At 39.3% G+C, this 18,811-nt stretch overlaps 1 protein-coding gene across 7 annotated transcripts in view; it reads left to right on the top strand.

Annotated features, from left to right (window-relative positions):
- The window catches only part of LOC110829531 (discoidin domain-containing receptor 2), a 349,423-nt gene that overhangs the window by 42,776 nt on the left and 287,836 nt on the right, over positions 1–18,811 (top strand). The window contains exons 1-2 of one of the 7 annotated variants that reach the window (XM_087351868.1): positions 2,102–2,233; positions 12,497–12,580. The exons of 4 other annotated variants lie outside the window; for them this stretch is intronic. The gene's annotated coding sequence lies outside the window, so the exon portion shown is untranslated. Of the gene's footprint in view, positions 1–2,101; positions 2,234–12,496; positions 12,581–18,811 lie in introns of those variants that run through there. 2 more of the 7 variants (XM_087351863.1, XM_087351869.1) reach the window with 2 other exon arrangements.

Raw genomic sequence — 18,811 nt, 5'->3', positions numbered from 1 at the left:
GATAATTATGACAAAGGAGAGGGAGAAAGGGAGGAAAACGGACGGAGACAGAAGTAGGTTATGAAGGCGAAATCAAATTCTGTCCTTGCAGAGACCGTTTACATCCATGCAATTGCACTGACCACCAGACAGGCCGTTCCAGAATCAAAATTTCTGGATATCCGTGAGATTCGGTGGTTGTTAATGTAATTTAATTTGAGTTCATACATCCCTTACATGTCCCGCGATAAGCAAACATCTTGTATAGGAATTTTATGGTGGAACTGGTAAGGCCGATTATTTTATCAACGGAGAATTTGGAGATGATGTATGAATATGTTTTACAAGATAATTAAGTCGTGAATCTTTTTGATTTATCTAGGACATATTTATTGCAAGAAAATCCGATTTTCAAATATGTAATCTCTTTATATCAGTTTCTTCCGTTTTTGTAAGTAGAATGAGGCCCTTCAAAGCCCAAGTTTTTTTGAATAATACTTAGAAACTTATTTTACCTCAAAGAAAACACAGCGCTTGTCCATTACAAAGATTAATTGGGATAATTTTTTAAAATAAATAACCGCTGTTATTTTGAGAATCGTATGAAACCCATAGGTCAAATTAAACTCTATGGACAAAAATTAACGCAGTTAGTGTATGTTTAAGGCGGTGGTACATATAGTTATCACTGTTCTTTGAAATGTTATTTTCGTGAGTTACAAGGTATGTTAACAGAGAATTCAGATAACCATAGTAACTGTCTGTGATTCTTCACCCAGATGTTTCCTTAAGAGAATTGCACTGCTTATTTTCGTGATTTATTGCTACTTCTTGCGAACTGTGGACAGGTGTTTCCATATGTAATTTTCCTCTCTCACTTATTTTAAAGTCCTTTCGAGGCTCATAATTTGGGGTCATGCGTGTAAAAAATTGCATAAAATTTGCTCACGAGCAACGTTCACTGTACTATGAAAATTATTTAATAAATTTAAAATCTGTATTACTTTTAATTTCACGTTAAATTCGGAATGTTTTCCAACGCAACATTATTCAGTACCCAGAATATGTTACAGCTTTAATTAAATTTCTCTGTATCAGTTGTCATGTTCAATTTCTTATATGTCTCTAGTACCATAGGCTTGCTACAGAAAACAGTTTAATTTTTGCGGATACTTTAAATTTGCATGAATAGGTCTATATTATGCGTCAAATGACTTGATAAGACGTACTATCAGCTTAGAAATATAATATTTGGGGTTGTTGTAGGTTACTAAAAAGTAGTGCTTGTTAAAATTGTCGATAATTTACAACGGAATTCCGAAAATAATTTCTTCTTAATCCCTGATACCTAGCATGTAAATAATATGTAAAGTAAAAAATTCTATCAGCCCGAGAATTCTGGATGTCGAACCTGACAGAAGAAAGTACGTCTCACTTTGTAATTAATTTTTGTTTACTGTCATGCAGTTTTATGTACGCAATGTACAGAGAAAACTGTACTTGGTGAAGTTGTCTTTCTGTCTATGTGTGGGATCTCCCATTTGTTTTTATGAAATTTATCGTAGACTTTACAGTAAAATTTATTCGTCTAGTTCCATTTTGGTCAGCATATATCGACTGTACGTTCTGCTTTTTATGGAGTTGAGATCGATACTGAACGATTTCTTTCAGTAGGATAATATTAATTAGTTGTTTATTTAACGTCGCTGCCAGTAGCTCAGTTATATGGAGTCGAATAATTGGATAATTAGTGAATAGTGAGTTGGATAAGATGTGGTATAATTTAAGTTACTAACCCGGCATTTACCCAGATAAACTGAGGAACAGTATAAATCTGCAGTCAGGACATGAACCCAGAACCTTCCGCAAACGAAGCAGGAGTGTTAAAAACTCGACCGCTACGTTTGGGTTTCCAGAAAGGCGGAAAATAACTCGATTAATTTCGTAGCAGTAAGTTACAACAGCACCGAATCAGCGTTTGCTGATCAACGGTAAGCTCTCTGCTACCAGAAACATGTGAACTGTTACGTAGCCTCGCAGCTGAGGGTTTAATAGTTATGCGCATGCGTACTGTTGTTACGTTTTTGCATTGCAGAAAAATGTTTTAGTACGCCACGTGGCATGTTTGATGAAAGGTGAGTGAGTGCGTGACCTGTCGCAAGAATTCTTAATAACGTCCTTTATCACAGCGTGGATGTAAATAAGTTCGGAATTCCAATTAATCGAATTGCAGAACAGTGATTAGGAGTTTTAGGTAAGTGATTAATCTTTTTTATCTTAGGTTTTAAGCATACAACCATATCCAGCGTCACATATTACTGTGACGCCACCATGATTCTAGTTGTAGGTCTTGTGAACACACTGTACGACGGTGGATATACGGAGATATCAAATGTAAAACAAGTCATTTCGAAGCTCTGTCTACAGGTACTCCAGGACGATGCAAACCTTTATTATTACTGAGGTCTGGCGAGTTTGATGATGGCTGTATCTGGGTTGTTGCGTTGTGTAGTCTAGTACAAATTTAACGACTTTTCAGAGGAGCTTGCTGCCTTGTCATCGCTCTGATGACTGAGGAAGTATGTATGATGCGTCGGGAAACTTCTATCAGACCACACGACGCAACCCAGAAAGCAGCCATCTTTACCTTTCTCTTAGTTTCCGGTTATATGTCGAATGTACTTTACCGACGTAGGCACTGAAATGTTGTAGATTGTCTACGAGAACACAGAGTACGGAACGCAACAGACAAAACCCCGGTGTGTCGGCGTGATCTCTTGGGACGACATGACTTGGTGGGCAGATACGAGGTATAAATTGAGGGGGAATGGGAACGCTTGCATGTGTGGCTGTGTAGGCAAGCTTGTAGAGAACAGTTCCTACCACTTGCGTAGCTTACAAGAGGTGCACCACACTACTCTTCTGTAGAGTTGCCTCCGCCCAGCAAATATGCCAGTGTCACGTGTATTGGCGGGCAGACCCGGAAGCCAGTGGCGGAATTCAGGCTTTATTTCCACTTCATGACCTATGCGTGACATTTAAGTGATATTAAGGGAAATCGTGTAAAAGGCAGAATAATTTATTCGTAGCCTATGTGAATGAACCAAAGCGTCTGACTTGGTACCGTTTCAGTGCTTAGAAACGCATCAAGTGGTTAGATGCAGGAGACCTCGGGTTCAAATCTTGGCCTGAAACCTGATTGCCTGACTCAGGTGTAAAGTGGTTTTTTATAAGTCCTAAATAGAATCGGGATATTACCTGAAATTAGACCATTATCACAACTTCCTTCTTTTCCAGTTCATTGCTTATATTATTTTGCATTTAACGCTATGTAATCTGAGCAGATCGTTAAGTAAACGCCAGGCGATTTAGAAGAAGCAGAATGGGGTATCAAGTATTATATATAGCATTTTGTTAGCAAGTCTTCAATGCATATTTATGGTCTCCAAGATTCACTAATATCATATTGAAGATCTGTTCTTTTATTCTGTATCAGTTAACTTCACGATCCACATACTTGTTCCACGGATCTGTTTATTGTGTCTGTCTTCTGGGTTGTAACGCCGTGTAGTCTGGTAGAAGTTTACCAGTGTTTCAGAAGTCCTTGCTGCCTCTATCATCAGGGCGGAAGCAAGGAGACTCATTAAAAAAGGATAATAATAACGTTCTTTTGTCTACTTCAGGTTTCAGCATAAGTTGATTTATGTTAATGCGTTAAGTAGTATGTCTTTGTTATATTTGTTCCTTTGTTTCTAACGTTCTAACTTTTCAACCATGTAATCAAAGCCACGTGCTTGTATTCCGAGCCAGTTTATTAACGCCTTAAATTCGGCAACTTCCTGGACACACGGTTTAAAAAAAGTTTTGCATTTTTGTATGCTAATTTTTCAGCACCTCTGAAGTTGACAATTAGGTTTTATTTTTGCTTTCCTCTAATCCAATAGCTTCACGACTTGCCCATTTAATCTACTGCCACTATATGCACTATCATTTTCTTACATCCGTTTTGAAAGGGAGGTATAAGATTTAAATTATGAACGAATGGACATAAAATTGAAAATGTTCATGACTTGTCTCTGTCAGACCTAACTGATGTCGTTACATGTACAAATCCGACAATATTCAATTTAGTAGCCTCGGCTGGCACACGGCCCCCCCATAAATCCGCCACTGAAATATAATTTTTTCTTCTTTTATTTTTTCTCGCGTATTTCATGGAAATTGAACCCGAGCTTTTCTGTCTTGGGTGGTGGTATGGGGAGGAGTTGCATGTGCCCCCGGGGACGTGGATGCGGTGTATGTGGGTGTGAGCGGCTGCTAGTGGGAGGAAGGGGTTGGAGTAATCTGCAGGGACGTTGGACAGGCGAGCGATATGGAGAGGGATGCTGTGCCTCGGTCAGAAACATGAACCGACGTCTATGGACGAGTTTCTTGTGGCGAGTTGAGGCATTTCTCCGAAAAGATGTCTGCTGTTACCCTCGAGCTGTTTCCACTGGAATCTTCGTCTCTTACTTCGTCTTTTCTTGTTCTCTTTATTTCTATGCTTCCAGAATGTTGAGGTCAGAAGTGAAATAGACATCTCGTTTTTCATACATATTTGCACCACTTTTCTTGAAACATAACTTTTTTGGGGCATTTCGGTCTTGTTCAATCTTCACCAATAAGAAGTACCACGATTTTCCGTAATCTAAATTCCGTTTCTTGGTGATAGGTTTCGACGTGTTATCCTTCAGGTTAGTCATCCGATGACTTGGTGCGGTTAGCCGAGTTCACGTCAGATACTTGTACTGGACGCAAAATGTGCGAGCTTGGGTTATGTCACAGATGTTAAAAAGAGCGTTATCTCTTCTCTCTCCCCCCCCCCCCCCCCCCCCGCGTACCAAGGTTGGCTGACCACCAACAGCCTACGAAGCGAACAGTGCGTCGGCCCCGCGAATTGTCATTCGTATCCTTTCGCTAATACTTAAAATCTTCTGCGTCATTCACCGCCAAGGTCTAGTACAGTGGGCACATTTGACGCTGCGTTACCTAGGGACTCTAACTCAACCCACGTCGATTGCCATCGTCTTTATCGTGTGATGGCTTGGTTTCCTCTTTGTTAGGTTTCATAGTTACACCGCGTGTTCAAGTTTTGGTTACAATAGCACGATAATAGACACTATGCACTACGACCTACTACATTCGTTCCTAAGTAATTAACGATGTAAAAAAATGTGTCTTAGGAAAATTGTGAAGAAACATGAACATGTATTTTATGACAAACACACATTTACATTTGTCTTAGATTTGTCGAGGAAATTAAAAGTTTTTCTGTCGTGTTTAGTTACCGATCTGCTGAAATTCCCTTTATTGGGACTCGAACCCAGGACAGATTTTCGGCTTTCTTCCGGTATTTACTCTTCGAAACATTTTTCGTTTTTGGAATGATATTTCTTGAGCGTCCTGTAAAATTTAAGGTTATGTGTCAGAAATATATTCCAGGAGTTTAAGTTTTCTTTCCTAGGTTGAGAATACGAAAGACGGTCGGACGAACGGATGCCCTGCAAAACACTATACGTAATTGTGACCCCGAATTGTGTATGTATAATACAACGTACAATGAAATATTACTTAGGATTCTCGCTTGTTTTAAGAAGTGTTGTATAGTTTATGGCTTTGATAAAAAAAGGGGCAATAAGAGTTATTTTACATTTTCTCTTGGGACTGACAAGAATTGTTTTAAGTATTCAGCGTTGCACGGAGGCCTGTTTTTATTTCATTTATTATATTTCCTTAACAAGCATCATGGTGGTAAAAGCTTTAATGAGTTTCTTTCAAACTTCGGTCATCAATTGCCAGACAGTTGCTTCTACATTCTAGAAGTTAGCCATCTTCAGCGTACAGAAGATTGAAAAAATTGTTGTACGGTTTAATTACCATGGTTGACGTTTAGGTTTTCCAAAACCAAGCTTTGTGAATCATCACGGTCAATACTACATGGAATGTTTTTTTTAGCCGATTTAAATATTCTCTTGTGACACCTTTATACGTTTTGCCGAAATTCTTGAAAATTGTTGTTAATCGTAAATGTTGAATATTAGCTTCATTATTCTAGTATATCCATTCCGTTTTCATTCTTGTCATCTTGCGGGTATTCGTCTATTATTTATGTTTAGTATTAGGCCACGTTTCTAGGTGTTTCAACATGGTTAGTTAGTGAACTTCCGACTTGTGATGCCTCGCAGTAACTCGGGATGGAAGTTCGCTTGTCCGGAAATGGGTCGCTGTGAGTGACATGCCCCTTCCCTCCTTAAGATGTCTCCCATCATACTTTACTCTTCCAATCTGACATGATATCCTTCCTTCCTGTAGCTCAGGTTAACTTAATCCATCACTTACGGCAACTGATCAGTGTGACCTGAGCTTGTACAACGCCATTCTGCACTGCCAGCAACAATATAGGAGAAGTCCTCTCGGTGGTGTGTCATATCCACATCACATTAGGGCCCAATTGAATTAAAGCAACTGTTATTTGGACAAGGATGCGTCGCTTGGTCTTTGTACTCCTTTCAGAAAGTAACATAGATCCTTTTCTTAATCATCTGAAGTACTGAAATGTACTTAATAAACATAAATATTAAGCTCCAACATAAAGAACAGAATTCATCTTTGTTACAAAGATGAATTGATTAATGTTGTTAAAGGAGAAGGTTGCTTTCTCTTCTGAGAATCATACGAAACCTATAAATACGCTGCGTGGGCAATGTGTGTAACTGTTTCATTTTAAATCAGATGACACATTACCAATGTACTTTAAATTGTTAACTAGGATACTATTCTTTCTGCATAGAATCTTAATTAGTTCGTGTTATCTGCAAACGGAGTAACCTTAACAACTTCGCAGAGCTCATACATCTTTTGCGGACCACCGCCCTGATAACGGAGTTGGTAAACATCGACCAGACTACACAGCGCAACAACCCAGAAGACAGAAATCTTCATAGCGTAGATAACTTAGAAAGAATCGCCCTGATGACGGAGGCAGTATGACCTCTGAAACGTTGGTAAACATCGACCAGACTACACAGCGCAACAACCCAGAAGACAGAAATCTTCATAGCGTAGATAACTTAGAAAGAATCGCCCTGATGACGGAGGCAGTATGACCTCTGAAACGTTGGTAAACATCGACCAGACAACACAGCGCAACAACCCAGAAGATAGAAATCTTCATAGCGTAGATAACTTAGAAAGAATCGTCCTGATGACGGAGGCAGTATGACCTCCGAAACGTTGGTTAACATCGACCAGACTACACAGCGCAACAACCCAGAAGACAGAAATCTTCACAGCGTAGATAACTTAGAAAGAATCGCCCTGATGACGGAGGCAGTATGACCTCTGAAACGTTGGTAAACATCGACCAGACTACACAGCGCAACAACCCAGAAGACAGAAATCTTCTTACTATTAGTAAACTTACATTGATATACGATGTATAACACTGATTTTGCAGAGTATCTCCTGTTTCGTGGTATATGAGAATTAATTTCGTATCTGCTGAACCCATTGAAGCGATTAACATGGTAATTTATAAAATTAATTTAGTTGTATTGCGATTGGCTGTTCATTCACAGTTCAGTAATTTATCGCTCTGGAACAATGATAAACTGGAGCGAGGAGGACACTGGGGTGTGTTGAGTTCGTTGCAAAATAGACACTTTACATGAAAGTAACAAAATAAATATCTCTGTTAAGGATCTGTAACATATGGCATCGCGAATTTAATGTGGGTTTGGAGCACTGTAGAATAGCTTATACGCAATAATTTAAAAATATGCAGAATTTACATAAATTAGCGGAAGATTTGAAGGACGTGTGATTATTTATTTATAACCCATACGAAAAACTCATGCTACACAACAATCACACAATATTCAAGTTTAATTCACATCTGGTCACACATTCATATACTTTTTTTCATGTGTTTTAAGTAAATAATTATGCGCCCTACAAATCGTCCACCAATTAATAGACGCCTGGTGATAGTATTTTCTTATTTAAATAATTATGATGACATAGTTCGTTTCAGTATGTTGTTGCCAGTGCTATTGTAGGACTTTGTTCTGCGGTATGAGTTTGTCAGGAAGTAATAATTTTTTGGTATCATAACTTACCACCGGAGGATATAATATCTGGAACTGCGAATGCAGAATAACACAATATCGAAATCTTTGTGGTGTGGATGAGGCAGGCATTAATGTGGGACACAGTGAACGGGGGGGGGGGGGGGGGGGGGGGGGGTCGGTGGCTTCGTAATGGAGATCTGTGTGGTACAGCGGTAAGCTCAGTGGTTAGTGAATCGGGGTGATGCAATGGGAAATCGGTGTTTGGTGGTCTTGCGGTGTGAACTAGCCAGTTCGCAGTTTACAGCTCTTTGCTACATTCCTGTTGGTTGGGTCGCGCGTTCGTCCATTCTCCTACTTCCATTCGTATCTAGTTTCCACTCGCTGGAAAATAAAATACGTGTACAGTCATTGACAGTAGAGCAAATTTAATGAGATGCAGTGTTTAGTTATGGAACTACTACAGAATGATCACGTACCCCGTAGCTGTCATGCCTTCAAAGCGAATATTTACGTGGATTTTAAACGCGGTTACACAAAACGTACTCACCAAATACAAGGGAATGTATAACATTAAGGGCAGTTGTTCTTTACTTCAAAACTGATGTTGGTAGCACTGAAAAATTTAGTTTGCCTGAAGAGTGTGAACATTCCATCACTTAAAGTAGTACATCTGAATATCAACTTGTAAACGAACAGAAGGACATCTGGCACAACAATAATTAAATTAAATTAATTTATAATAATGATCAGTGTAACTTTATTTCCATGTCCCGCACTACGTGCCCACCAATCTGGACAGAGTACTGATAATTTTGGTGTGTGACACGGAAATACTTGGACCATATCACAGTTGATAGGAAATAACTGACATTTTAGTGCACGTTGAATTTTAAATTGATTATTATTGTTATTACCCCTTCTGTCGGACGCAACAGGGTACGAGGTGCGATCGAAAGGTTTCCAGACTGCGCGTATAAAAACCCGTACACTTATCTCAGGTATTAAATTCATCCATCACCCTCGAAGTAGTTCCCCTGGGAGTGAACACAACGATCCCAGCGCCGCTGCCAATCCTGGAAGCATCCCTGGAAATCTTTCTTTTTCAGCCTGTCAAGCACCATCTGCGATTCTGCCTGAATCTCTTGCCAAAGACTCGCCAAAACGGCTACGGAAACCTATGAAATGCTAAAGCAAGCATTTGGGGAGTCCGCAATGGGTCGTGCACAAACTTTTGTGTGGCATTCACGTTTTAAAAATGGCCGAACCTCTGTCGATGATGACGAGCGTTCTGGACGACCATCTTCGAGCACAACGCCCGAAAATGTTACGAAGATTCGGCAGGCCATTCACGAAGATCGACGTCGTACCATCAACGACTTGTGCGACATTGTTGGGATAGGCTATGGGACCTGTCAGCTGATTCTAAAGGAAGAACTCCACATGCGACGCATCCTGTCTGAGGACCAGAAGCAGAATCGACTTCTCGTTTGTCAGGAGCTCAAAGATCTTGCAAGAACTGACCCCAACTTCCTTTCTAATGTTATCTCCCCAAAGATGAAAATTCAGCTAAAGGGAAGGAGATTTGAGACGATAGAAGAGATTCAGGCAGAATCGCAGATGGTGCTTGACAGGGTGACAAAGAAAGATTTCCAGGGATGCTTCCAGGCTTGGCAGCGGCGCTGGGATCGTTGTGTTCACTCCCAGGGGAACTACTTCGAGGGTGATGGATGAATTTAATACCTGAGATAAGTGTACGGGTTTTTATAGGCGCAGTCTAGAAACTTTCCGATCGCACCTCGTAAGTAGGCAGTTTCAGCTGGAGATGGGAACAGAGCTCGATGACAATGTGGCTTCGATTTTAGAATACCAAACAACGGATAACGCCCAGAGAAACAGCAATACCTGCATATAAATGTTTTCTTGATTGGTGCTTTAAATTTAATTTTACATTCCCAATCATTTCTAGAATTAGTCCGAGATAATTTATTAAAAAAGTTTCACTTCGCTTTAATCCAGTTGACCGAATGGAAGAATTAAATATTTCAATTACACACACGCGCACACACAAAGAGAAGGGTAGAATGCGATTAAACTGAACGTAAAAGCTGTTTCGGGACTGAAATGCATTTAGAGGAAGAGTGTTCAAATATTTCAATCCTACTTTTGGTTATCACTTAAGAGAGAAAGCCCGGAAAGTAACAGACGGAAAACATTTCACTTTGATTTGAGGAGAGTGTAGTTTACTCCAGGCGTTACTTTTTTCATAGTCTCTTTGTAGCTGATGTAATTGAATTTCTATCTAGTCGCACTCGGAAACATTGCTTCTGATGAATGGAAGGGAGGTCAATTACATTACTACAATTCAGACTACGTATAGGATCTCCCATAAGTTCAGGATGACATGTCATGGACCGTGGACAGAACGAAGAAGCCAGCTTCAATTTCGGGCAGACGGACAGGAAACGACTGGTCCAATTATTTTAGCGAACTAGATTTGTTGTGTAGTTAAATTACATGGCTGCCTGATCCCAACTTATTGTACGGCTTTACCTGTCTTCACACGTGATACAGAAATAAAATACTGCACAACCTAAATGTTACCCTTGATAATATTTTTGTTGGTACTCTCTTCTGCTTGTTTATTTTTTACACAGATATCGATGTTAATTCTTAACTGGCGTATGAGAACATCTGTTAACGCGACACTTGGTCTATTTGAACGTTTGGATGTAGGAAAAATATGAGCGAAAATAATTTTCCATTTCATTTACCCGTCACATCGTGTATTATCCGTCGATTTATTTCGATGCGACATTCTACACACCTGTTCGATACTCAGAATTCCTTATAGTAGGCTAGTGACTGACCTCAGTAATATTGAGGTCAGTTACATTAACGTCTTCGGCAGATAATTGTCGATGTCTTACGTGCAACGCAAAACTGCATGTTTCTGGCTGATTAGCACTATTGATCACTGTTTTATTTTTTGATTTATGTACATGTTTGGGTGTAAATATACCTATTCTGCGTATAATTTCGTAAGCTTTTCCGCTGATTGAAACTGACTCAAGGAAGAAACGTGTCGAGGCGGACAACTACATCCGCGTCTCAGTGCCATCCTAGCTGGCTGTGTCCACATTAATTTTGGCCACTACTTTGGGAATACATACGAGGTGCGATCGGAAAGTTTCTAGACTGCGCCTATAAAAACCCGTACACTTATCTCAGGTATTAAATTCATCCATCACCCTCGAAGTAGTTCCCCTGGGAGTGAACACAACGATCCCAGCGCCGCTGCCAAGCCTGGAAGCATCCCTGGAAATCTTTCTTTGTCAGCCTGTCAAGCACCATTTGCGATTCTGCCTGAATCTCTTCTATCGTCTCAAATCTCCTTCCCTTTAGCTGAATTTTCATCTTTGGGAAGAGGAAGAAGTCACACGGCGAATAAGGAGGGTGCGGGATGACGGCCATGGTGTTTGAGGCCAAAAACTGTCGAACTTTGAGGGCGGTGTGCGCTGGCGCGTTGTCATGATGCGTCGCATGTGGAGTTCTTCCTTTAGAATCAGCTGACAGGTTCCATAGCCTATCCCAACAATGTCGCACAAGTCGTTGATGGTACGACGTCGATCTTCGTGAATGACCTGCCGAATCTTCGTAACATTTTCGGGCGTTGTGCTCGAAGATGGTCGTCCAGAACGCTCGTCATCATCGACAGAGGTTCGGCCATTTTTAAAACGTGAATTCCACACAAAAGTTTGTGCACGACCCATTGCGGACTCCCCAAATGCTTGCTTTAGCATTTCATAGGTTTCCGTAGCCGTTTTGGCGAGTCTTTGGCAAAATTTGATGCACACGCCATTCCGAAATCGCAGGAGGGTCAGTGTAATGCACTACCAAAACGCCCGTAACTAAGAAACAAATTCTAATTCGATGATGCCGGCTGGCACACTGATTCACTATGAATGTAGGCCGCACCCCCTAGCGGCAGAAGCTCGTACTACATCCGGCTCTCCCGCTATTGACACAGTCTTGAAACTTTCCGATCGCACCTCGTAAGGTTCTTATGCCTCAATCACCAGGTCGATCTCCCATCAAACTACATGGCGCAAGAACTCAAAAGACAGCCATCTTCGTACTTCCCGCCGTGGGAACCTAAAATCTCACCTGTTGTTATCTCTGCTCTCTGCATTCATAATGTACGCGATCTAAACATGTAATCTATGAAATTTTATGATACGGAATATTGGTTTTTTTAAAAATATTTTAGAAGATGAAAGAATAAATTTAGATCTTAAACCGAGGTAAAATTTGTCCTACCTTATTTTTCGCGTTTTATCAGTATTTAAAGTCACTAGTGATGCGTCCTTTCTTCTCGTTTCTTAATTTCTTCTTGTTCTTCGTCTTTACAGACAACAATAATTCCTCAAGTGGTCACTCACTTGGACTGATCATCGAATGTGGAGAACGCCCAACATCTGCTAACGGAAGTTCTGGTAGGAATTAATGTAATTCGTACTAATTTCTTCCCCATTATAACCTTAGAAAACCCATTTTACCTCCACTTTTCTCACGTTTCCCGCAGAGAACGTCAGTGCCATGGGAATAGAAATTAAACTCGTTAACGCTCTCAGTAACAGTTGCTGTGCGCTTCAAAGAATACTACGCGTGATCTTTACTTTGATTTGTTATTGGAAATTTGCTTCTCATGAGCAGACAACAAAGAAGTCCCAATATTTTCAAAGGATTAGACTCATTCGTAGTTTATATACGTGACTCATACTGAGAAATTTAAATAGCGGCAAGCTTTACTTTTTGAATTTTTTTTACAAAATTATGAATTAATTCTAATATTTATTAGCTGGAATTTACAACATTATATTGTAAAAATACTTCATTTATAATAATTTAAATAACTCCAATTGTATGTTTATTTTCTCCGGAATCCAAGAATTTTCCATGCGATACCGTAATCCTTTCGTCAAGATCCATTATAACAAATTCTTCTTCTGTACTTATTAAATCCGATGTCAGGCGTTTGATACTTGCGAGTTGGGGATGTGTAATTTTGTTTTACGGTGTACAAACTAGATTTGTTTGTCACCTGACAAACACATGTTTACAGACGCACTTCACTCTTTGCTCTTTGACTCCAAGCAGAAGGGTCAGTAGGGCCTATAGCGTTGGCTACCGACTTCTCGCAATTCAATTTACGGTCCGGTGGGGAGAGTCATGTAAGAGTAAAGTGTACAACGGCTGGATCAAACTGAACATTAGGCTATTGATCGTGAAGATCGATAATTGTATATACTTACACGTCACACGCAGAAACTTTCTACTTGCATGGCTACAGCACACAATTATAGCAAGCCTCTGCTTCAAAATCGAAAATTTTATACAATTAAAAATGTGTCGCCCTTACACTTACCGGAATTCGTTGTTTTATAGGGCATCTGATGTATAGCTTGAATTTCTTTATGGAGTTACCAGGAATGTCACAAGTTCGGTTTTCGACTTCGAAACTTTTGAAATAGAAATGTTGTTCTGTGGTTGATTTTGTTATTGTCAACGACGCCGCATGGTTAATAAACCGTTTGAATATGTATTAGTGTTCAAGCATCTAGGGGCAAGTAACAAATAAAATTTGTAGGCATTTAATATCATATTAAATTCTGAAAAAAAATTTACAGTTAAGTTCAAAATATTTTATCTTCGTATGCCCTAAATTGTTACCTAATAATTGTACGCGAAACTTCGCGTTTGAGTTTTCGGTAAGAGCTTACTTAGATAGTTGTTTACATTTAATAATAAGATTTCGGGTTATTATGGCGGCGAGTATGAATATGGATGTGTTATTGTGGGTTGTTACGCCAGGCCGGAGATACACAGCGTAGCTTCTTTGAAACCCAGTGACATTCACTAGGAGAATAATACAACTTCTTCGCCAAGACTTTGTTTTCTTAAGTGCTTGAAAACTGTCAAGTCAGCAGTGCAAAACGTCAGGCTTAGAAGACGAGGAAGAGTATCTTCTATTTGGCAAAGTTTAGATCTGCCATTTCACTCTAAAATCACTATTCATACGATAATAGTCTCCAACGTGAGAGACTTTGGGTTATTCCATCTCATTCCATTTAGTCTAATGTACATAGGAGATGACGATGTGTAAACAGACTGACATGCATATTTATACAATCAGATAAAGTGCAAACTGCACCTCCTACGTCATTTGGATAGACCAACGGAGATCTTGGCATTCTGCCGATTTCAAGAGGAAATTAAGGAAAAATTAGACTATTTCCAGTTGAAACTAATAGAGGCGAGATTTTTGCAAATCTTCCGGGTAAGCTAAGGTATCAAACCACGAAACATACAACCAGATATTTCACCGTTACAAGAAATCATACCACAGGATTGATTTCTGACTGCGCATAGGATCAAATCTCTCGTGAATGTCGAATATGTCAAACTACTTAATAATGTAGAGTCTCAGTACACGTATCTCGTCCCACACTACACAAGTGACTGACATCTAATAAGGACAAACTCTCTGGAGCTGTTACACTAATCTACATCATCACAAATTTGACACATAATTGAAGCTATCGTTGGCCGTTGTCTGTTGATCGAATTAGTGAATTGTGATTCGATCCCAAGGCTTTTGATACTTTGACGTCAGTATTTGACAGCTGAAACATTTCGATTGTGTTAGGGCGTTAATTTGTCATTTGAACACTTGTATGTTCTGTAACGGAATATTGTTGAATTTGATATGAACCCGCTTCTACGTTTCGTTGGAATTTCGTTGTTAAATTCGTTCTGTGCGTTTCCTAAGTATAGTGTTAGGAAGTTTATTGGTCCAAAATTATGAGCTGTGAATACTGAGGGTAATGTAAGAAGAAGAAACATTTTAGAAACTTAAGCTTGAGAAAAACCTCCCAAGACAATCAGCTTCTTTATTTTATCTGTTGCACTTAGTTTCGTAATATTATTCTCTCGTCTGTGTATTTTTTTTAATAAATAACTTTAATATCATTTTGGAAATTTAACAATTAAGTACCTCGTAACTTTACAGTTAACTCCATGTTGATTTGTTCTCACCCTGGTGTCCAAATAATTCCGTCTCCACTCTTCGTTATTGGTGAGAGGGTAAAGTGGGGTGATCGGAGATTTTTGTAGAAACGACAGAACTGGTTATCATATGTTTGTGAGGTATTACGTTTCGTATTAGTACTCACTCTGCAACTACGATGGGCGGTATTGTGTGTCCCCGCTTTGAAATAATCAGCAAGCGTTAACTTCAAATTGTGCTATCCACAATGTGTGCACATTTCGCGGGTGGAGTTTCATTTGTCACTACACTGGTATTTGGCGTGTTACAAATATTGTCCGAGGCATGTTATACTTTACGTCATATTATTAACGGATGACATTGGTTCCATGCCACCTCGGGAAGGTATGTCGGTTGGTACAACTGTTAACCGGAAAGGGGGTTGAATATCATGTAAATTCTCAGTGGTATGTTCAATAATTACTGGAGGGTATGATGATATATTGACCCTATAGTTGTGTGTCATGGAGTGTCGATGGAAACGTTGACACCGTGCTTTCTCACAGGAGTGTTATTGCAGTTATTAGCTTGTATGTCTGTGAGGCCCACAGTGACGTCAAATGTGATTAATCAAATGGTTATTAGAGTATTCGTATTGTTTGCGCTGTGGTTGCTTTTATGGTGGTGTTTAGGATAATCCAGTTACATCGTAGCATATGGCTACGTGGAGACACGTGATATGTCTGTGCCCGCGAACGAACTTGATCACCGAACAATACCGTTCGGGTGATACAGATTAGGAATACGTACATAAAGCGTGTGGATTTTGATCTGTTCCGTCACTTTAATCGCTGGCAACCAAGGAAAGAGTCGCGGTGAACTATTTCCATCACGTTCTTTTACAATACAAGTGTCAACAATTATGTTTTACAGCAGACTAAAGTTTTTATTTTAAATGCGTTGCAGAAGACAGTCGGAATTCTTCAAACACAAAACAAATGTAAGACTTGAGGTTCTCACAGCGGTGAGTATGAAGATTTCCGTCTTCTGGGTTGTTGCGCTGTGTAGTCTGGTCGATATTAACCAACGTTTCAGAGATCATACTGCCTGGGCCCTGATGACGTCTGAAACGTTGGTTAACATCGACCAGACTACACAGTGCAAATACCCAGAAGACGGAAATCTTCACAAAACAAATGGTTCAGATTTTGTTCACTTACCTTCTGAGTGAACAAATAATTGTAGTCAGTCCTTTAAGCCTGAATATGGGGGAAATATGTTATTTCGAAACGTCGGTGTCTACCTACAAGAACAATTACGCATGGCGTTACAACGCGGAAGATGAACATGAACGTCTTAACAACCACGAGACCCTCAATTACAGTAGTAAGTTACTGTAAATGTAACTGGACAGCTTTGAGATTTACAGACTTTGAATATTTCAAATGTTCTGAAATTCCAGGGATTATACTTTTATTTTAAATAAAGCCATCTTACGCTTTTACCATTTCTGTTATTTTTCTTTGAGGCATGTAGACAAGACAGATTTTAAAAATAAAGACACAGTGGAATATCCTTCCGTCTTTCTGCTTTTAATTAACAGAGTTTATATTTATTTAAATATTACTCTCCGCGTGCCCTACTGAGCATTATTTATTTAAAGTTTATTTAACGACGCGCTCAGTAAGTAAACTATGTAATGTCGGATAAGAGGACGACAGTGAATAATGAATTGGAAAGGATGTGGAAGGAACTGGTCGTGGCCAGATTTAAGGCAATATCCCGGAATTTATCTGGAGAAATTGAGGAAAACATCGAAAAACACCAGTCAGGATATCCGGTGTCTGGGCCGAGATTTAAACCCGAATACAAATTAGGAGTGCTAACCACTCAAATAAAACGGTCGGTGCCCTACTCAGGATTCGGCTGAATATATATTTTGGGAGAGAAACGCCTCCAGTCCGAAACGTCGCGTACTGGGCAAGGTTGTGGAAAATTAACGCATATGCAGTACAGGAAATAAAAGTCAGTTAACGAGATTTCTGCCACTGTTTTATTTTTGACTTTGTTTGACTTCACCAAAATTAAATTTGAACTACTGACGTCATAATTGAATTGAATAATACATCAGACACTAAATGAGTAGCTAAAAGTGAGATGCATGTGTGTGCGAGCAGTAAGGATCGATGTTGAAGTAATTTCTGCAGTGGTAACGATTGTTTTTTCTGTAATAACTAGCAATTTTAAAATAGGGAATTTTTGGATTCAGTTACAAATTAAGAACATTCTCCTAATTGCACGTAGCTCGTTGTTCCACAGTAATTGAATAACGTACGTAAGTTATTCAATATTTATAATCATCCACTGCACCCGCATATGTGGTACGTAGCTAGTGCACAGAACTGGTCCGTGGAAACACACCCCTTCGGCTATTAACAGTTGTAATAACAGGGGATGTTTGTTAATTTTACTTCCGAGAGACCCAGACGGCTCCAGCATGGACGGTTTGTTCTTTTGTGGTTGGGGGGGGGGGGTGAGAGGAATTTGACTAAGCCGCGGTTGCTGTACATTTGCAATTTAGAGGAAACGAGAGGGAATGAACAAATATTTTCGGGCAATGAAAATGCATCAGTTTTAGCATTTTAACTGTGCATACGTTAACTATAAGAATTGTTAATTATTATAGTCAAGTAATCTTTTTAATAAACTTGGAATTATAAATACGGTTTAAATTTGATGAAGTCTAAAATAAGCTTATTAACTTCCGAAGTTTGAAATTTCTTTATTTTTTTAACAAAATAGGAAATAAGATATGTCCATAAATTGGCCAGTTTGGGTAAACGGTTAAAGTCGGACAAGGCGTGAAGCTGATTACCCTCCATTCTTTATCGAGGTAGGTTTCCACATCCACATCAGACTTTACCTTTACGTTACAGTAAAATCACTTTTGTCTTCGAATACATGAATTGCTATTGTATATTCTATATCACATAGGAGTTCTTCAGACAGCTCTACGCCAAAACATTTATCTCTTTCTAAAGGTCTGAATTTAAAATTGTATTTGTATGCATGCGTGCTATTGATGAAGTACTCGATTCGACCCTTTTCTGGACCACCCGCTGTCGTGATCGAAAATTTTCTTCACTGTCTTTAGATAGGCCACGGACTTTTCCATTTGACATTGTTTTAAGTTCATTCATTCTTCTATTTCGCTCAATTTTACACAAATAGTAGTTAACTCAGTGTCATTAAACAACTAAAGAACCTCTGTAATAGTCTCAGTTCATCATTCAGTCCGATGTAACGAAAAACCGTGAACGCAAAGAAACAACAGGACTTTGTAATTTGAAATATATGTAGTCATGTCACCACACTCAGACGTACTTTTGACACGGACGGTACCAACAGTAAATAAAGCTCTTAATGAGTTCTGCCTATTTCCTCGGTATGTTTGGGGGTTCCGTACAAAAATGCAATTGCTGTAACGTTACTTATTCACCCGTTTATACTTCTGTGTCCCGTTATCGTAACAAAAGCTAAATTTAAACATCAAAAATAATTCCCAGCTAACAAAGCATCAGTAAAAAAGTTAATCTCCTCAGTATAGCGTAGCATTGGTGTGTTATGAATTTTCCATGTTTATATTGTCAATCGAGTGTGACAGGCAGGCTATGTGTGA

The sequence above is a fragment of the Zootermopsis nevadensis genome, unplaced genomic scaffold (assembly GCF_977971745.1).
Source record: "Zootermopsis nevadensis isolate Lab colony 2312 unplaced genomic scaffold, Znev_1.0 Znev_ptg000020l, whole genome shotgun sequence".
NCBI lineage: Eukaryota > Metazoa > Arthropoda > Insecta > Blattodea > Termopsidae > Zootermopsis > Zootermopsis nevadensis.
This window is presented reverse-complemented; position numbering and strand designations above follow the sequence as displayed.